This window comes from Pinus tabuliformis, chromosome 1_2 (genome assembly GCF_031772625.1).
Source record: "Pinus tabuliformis cultivar Carrire ecotype Pingquan chromosome 1_2, CPIR1, whole genome shotgun sequence".
NCBI lineage: Eukaryota > Viridiplantae > Streptophyta > Pinopsida > Pinales > Pinaceae > Pinus > Pinus tabuliformis.
The window spans coordinates 1362300708-1362306546 of NC_142298.1; the positions used below are offsets into that span (position 1 = coordinate 1362300708).

General features: G+C 43.5%; 1 pseudogene; it reads right to left on the bottom strand.

Moving 5' to 3' along the window:
- Positions 1 to 200: 200 nt before the first annotated feature.
- Positions 201 to 2034, bottom strand: LOC149211303 (uncharacterized; annotated as a pseudogene).
- Between the last annotated feature and the right edge of the window lie 3805 nt (positions 2035 to 5839).

Below are 5839 nucleotides of genomic sequence, written 5' to 3' on the forward strand. Positions count from 1 at the left end.
TCTCTTCTGTTCCAAATGAATTTTTAATACAATAAATAAAATGCTGCTAAGGGAAAAACAAATCGACCCCAAAACAGGGGCGCTGTTTCACCTGCAATTATAAAAATGGCAAAAAGCGTTTCCTCTATTCTAAAATAAAACAGCGTCTTCCTAAAAATCCTCTGATGGCTGTCATATGGAGCGCAGATCCCGTTGAATCATTAACTAAAGCCCTTAATAGAAGATCGAATCCTATTTCTTCTGCTTATGGTTGACATTTTGTGTTTGTTTCGGGTCTTTACAAAGCAAGAAACCAAAATCAAAAGCGCCTGATTTTCTGGATCGATATTATCCAGAAATACTCTTCGATGCAACCGTTGTTGCTCCACTTGATGATTTTTTGCTAAGACTTTCCGCATATCAGCTACAATATTACCAATTTTGCTGACATCTAGATGGCTGATAGCGAGATGAGTCTTAATGCGCCAATGGCTCTTTTGAGTAAGATTCCGAACAACACTCACAGCGAACTTGTGATTTGGAATATGCACAGCCTCCCGATCATCTCCTCTGACAATAGTTGGAGACCACCAACCAACATGTTCCACAGTTCTAGAAACTTCATAGCCGTCGATCTTGGTTTGAATCCACTCACTCACAACAAAAGGGCGAGTTGCATGGATCATTACACTTGACAGGAAATTGGTAAATATCACACGACCAGCAAGAGTCAACAAAACTGTTCCCAGCTCTCCACCTCGAGCATAATTTGATATAGGATCATCAATGCCGGTGATGGAAACATGAGGTGGACCACGTGGTCTCGCTGCAAGAGCTTGAATTAATGTAACCCACTGGCTACCTTGAGCAATCTGAAAATCAATTATGTGCACTCTGTCTTCATCTTTGAATGCTTCTGCGATGGCACCATTTGCAGCCATATAGCCAAAATTTAAAATAAGGACAAACTTCAAAGAGAACTTGCATATATGAAAGCAGTTCTGGACTTGTAGGCTCTTTGCACCTCAAGGTTTTATAAATTATCGCTCCAGAGGAAGCCAACCTTGCTACAAGGCCTTCTACCATATAAGCACCCAACCTTTGCATTGGGTCACCAGATATTGACGCTACTTGTCGTATTTCTGCAATCAATTTATCTATCTTGATTGAGTCATTGTCAGAATCAGCAACAGCTTTTGCGCCTGCAATTAGCAGTTCTTTTATATCACCATATGGGATATCAAACTCTAGTTCTTGCTTTTGTTCTTCTGAGGAATCTATGGTAGAAGAACAAATTGTCCCCAGATCTACCTCATTCACTATTTCTACTTTTACATGGTTCAGTGTCATTGAGCTTTGGCAATAATTATCAGTTGTGTCATGCATCATCTCAAAATTCCATTCTGAGTGTTCTGGAAATCCCTGTTCCTCACACATGGACCCAAAATTGTCAGGATCATCACTTTCAGACACCAGTAATGCTGTCTCTAGTTTCTGCAACATATATTTCAGATCTTCTTCTTGCTCAGTTCCACTGTAGCCACTTCCAGCTGGGCCATATGGTTCCTGTGGTGAAAGGAGATAATGTAGACCAGACGGGTAATTTTGTGATACTTGTGGTGATGCTGGGCTTCCATTAGATGAACAACTTTGAACTGATGGAGAATTGTAAAATGAATGTCCAGTAGAATATGGCAGAGCTTCATGAGTTGATCTTTGACTTTGTAGAGAATCATTATCATGCAATGGGGAACTTTGGACTGAACCATCACTCATACGATATTTATCACTTGTATAACATTCATGAGCTTGAGTACAGTGGCCCAAGCCATAAGATATAACCTCTTGTGGAGAACAAGGAAAATTTTGGTAGCTAGTTTTTGGAGTACCATGGATCCACTCATGAGACCCGAAAGATTGTTCAAGAGAGATGTTTCTAGCTACACTTGGACCTGGATCCATTAAGCAAGTGCCAAAAGCTTTATGTGGATGTTCTAAAATGTATTGGGAACTCTGAGTAGTTGCAATCGGCTCTGTCTCAAACTGAACATTCATATCTGGAGATTATGTTTGGAGCTATGAAACGTTTTCCAAGGGCGCAGGTGATAGGCTTGCGATTGACTAATCTTTCTAGAGTTGCCAAATAAATACTTCTCAACTAATCCACTAATTATCACTTCATCATGTCTTGACTTTTCTACATTTTCATGTTTCTATTTTTTGTCAAGGTAATGTCAATGTAAGCACAAATATGTTTTCCCCCTGATGCTGTGTTCTCTTCCAAAAAAAAACAACGACAAAGACAGTTTTGGTAGAGTGTCAATCTACCGCCTCCTGTTTTGATATCAATCTGGGCGCTTACATCTTTAATTGGATTTGCAATGTTAGTTGGATTGCCACTACTGTACATCAACATAGGAGCCCAAATGACTCCTATCAGAACTAGGAACAGACATATGCCACTGCAGAATTTCCTTGCCTTACTTTGCTTTTCACCTAGCCGATGCTCTGCTCTGGAAGGTGTTATATCACACTTGACCAGATACAAACTTGCTGAAGAAGAATCAATCTCTCATTGACTGACAAGACGGAGTCTAACAGTCTGCATGCGAGATTTTTTCCAGGGTGTTGAATTAAAATTGAGCCACTGTCAAGGCTCACTGGTGGGAAATTGTGAATTTTCTATGACTGTGTGCATAACCGAGACATAGCTCTGCGCTCTGTGTAGAAAAACCCCGAAGCTCTCCTTCTGTACACGAGCAGGCAAGTTCAGAATAACAAAAACAAGTTTTTTACCATGCCAGGAGGGTCATTCGAAAGGAGCCTTCGGACTCCAAGAAATTACGGGAAAACCCTGGGGTGGTGGACTTGTTTTCCCGTGCACACTGGATGTCATTCTGTGACAAGCTTCAAGGTCATGATGACGAAATTACAAAAGAATTCCTAAGGTCCTTGAAGTCGAAGTCAAAGACATTGGCCGTTGTCAACTTCAGAGGATTGACCCTCAGACTCACCCCACAGTTCATTAGCAGAGTAACTGATCTACCGATGGGGGTACCCTGGGATAAGGAAGAGAGGAAATTGGGTCAGAAAGCTAAAAAAGAGTTCTTCTTGCCAGAGGAACAATTTTCAGAGGACAAGAATGGAGTTCAAAGAACTAGCCTACAGCTGTTCTGGAGTGAAGTCAGCCTCCAAATTATGAAGTATATTACATGTGAAGGGCGATTTAGCATCATGTATGGCTATCATTTCCGGTTGCTCAGAGAACTCAGGCACCAAATGGACCTACCCTCAGAGAAAAAGTTGAGCATTCCTTACTTCCTCCTACAGTCCATGATTGAGTGTGCCACCAAACTCAGAGAGGGAATGCCAGACCAGCTAGCCCATCATGGGCTTATCAAGATCCTCGTGGAAGATGCACTCCACACTTACACTGTCCCTCTCTCCTGGGAAACTTTTCGGAATCTGTCTAAGGGTGATGACATCCAAATTTTGGTCAAGGAGCTCACTTCCTCCAGTAGTGAGGAGAAGGAGCACACTCAGGCAGAGAAGAAAGTTAAAGGACAAGAAACCCCAGGCAAAGCACCAAAGAAAGAACAGAAGGGAACAGAAGAAAAAAGCCAAGCTGCCAAAACAGGGGATGGTAAATTTACACCAACACCCAGGGAGAAAAGACTACAGAGCAGGGTAGAAAGGACTGAGAAAGTCCAAGCCAGTGAGGGCACCCCTAAGGCAGCCTAAGCCAAGCTAAAAGAAAAAGCACCCTCCACCAAGCATGCCAAAACGGTGCCATCTACTTCTAAAAAAAACCAAAAGGCTATTTCTACATGAAGTTTAAAAACGGCTTCTACAGGAAGCCAGAAACCAGCCATTACAGGACTTTCTATAGGAAGTCCAAAAAAAGGAAAGCAGAAGGAGAAATCGGCTGAAATTCTAGCTAGGGAGGCAGCAGCCATGCTGGCCACCCTAGGTACCTCTCCCAAGCCAAAGGAAAAACGAAAGAGGGAGACTCCTCTGTATTTCAAAGCGAGAAGAAGTGTAAGAATTAAAATCGGCAGACCCCAACCTCCATCCAAAGACACAATTACCATTGAAGACACCCCTATCTCGCTAAAGGAGAAGTTCCCCTCCAAAGCATCAGTCAATTATGAGTGGGGGAGCCCGAAGACATCTACCTGGAGGGAGAGAATGGAATGATTGGCTTCAAAAACCTCTCTACAGGATGCTGAAGCTATTCTACAGGAAACTTTGGCTAGGCTCAAGGAGACCGAAAGAATGGAAGGGGAGGCAGCCAAATCACCACAAAAGGAAGAAGAGGTAGAGCACATTATGGAACCTAGCCCCCATCCCAGCTTGGGCTCTTATTATAACTTCTTGGAGGCCGGAAAAATAATTCCACAGAAATTCACAGTGCCGCTTTTCTTTGCACTAGAGGAAGAAAGAGTGAGGACCCACACATGGATGAGAATAGCCAAGTCTAAAGGAGTGGCAGATATAGGTCCCTTGGAGGAACAACTCAAGGAGGCAAGAAGAGAATTGGCTATGGCAAAACATGTGGGAAACTGCCAGCGAGTATTTCTACAGGAAGAAAATGAGCAGCTCAAATGACAGCTATAGCTACAGGGACAGACGAAAGAAGAGGACACAGTAGCCAAGGACACCACAGCAGAACCCCAAGAAAAAGATGGAGTGCAAGCTGATCTTGTGGAACTAAACCAGCAACTACAGGAAAGGGAATTGTAGGCAGGCATACAAATACAATCTCTAAAATAGCAGATGCAAGAAAAGGAGGCACAACTGGCCTGCATGGCCAGTTGGGCAATGGACGCTCTGCAATGTAGGCAGCCGGCCAAATCCTATGGCCTATACCTAAGAGATCAGTGGCTGCAATTCCAAATCAACACATTGGCACATAGGGGTATCTCCCATGTCCAAAACCCCCAGCAGTTCATGGATTTATGTAACAGCAGTTCATTAGAAGACAAGGCCAAGCTATCAGAGTTCTACCTGCATAATTTGGTCCTTCCAAATGTAACCTCATGGGACCCCAACACAGCAGTAGGGGATATGCAGCTGATGGCAATGACCTCATGGTTAAACCATGAAGAAAAGAGAGCAGCAGAGGTCAAAAATGTCATGAACCGAGAACTACATGAACCACTGCTGATTAGAGCAGAGCCAGGGGACCCCACAGCATTGATATCAGCACACCAACACCTAGTAACCAACTCTCAGGCTTTATTAGAGTACATGGATCGGCAGGCTCAGGCTATAGCACACTTCGAGGATATGGAGCGATTATTAGGGGACAATTGTGTTCATGCTTGCACCCGTAGGTGGAACACATTGTCCCACAACCTCAAAATCAGGGAATATCACACTCCAACTAGAATGAGGGAGGCCTTGGCATGAGTGCCTCCCTACAAGAAGTCTATGCAGAACCTCCAGGCCAGCTGGATCGGCCTCAAGCTAAGTCCACCTTTGCTTTTGGGATTGTTAGAAGGAAGCACAGAAGAAGAAGAGCATAAGCAGTGGGAAGAGGTGGAAAGGAAGGCCGGATTCCATGACAGTGAGGAGGATACTACTTCAGAAGCCTGGGATGTGAGGGTGGCGATTAAAGCAATGAAAGATGAGGAGCTGGACTAGTTGCTGAGAGGATGAGCAACCGTTTAGCAGGGGGGTGATGATGAGCCCCAAATTTGGTAACTTGTTGGGCTCATTTGGCCTAATTATCCTTGTTCAATCCTTCATTTTTCATAGCTTATGCATTATTTTTCAGTATGTTTATGTCATTTGTACGAATAAGGGTAGTCACTCTTCCTAGGTGGCTAACACGTGCTCATTTCAGGTTTTTTTTGAC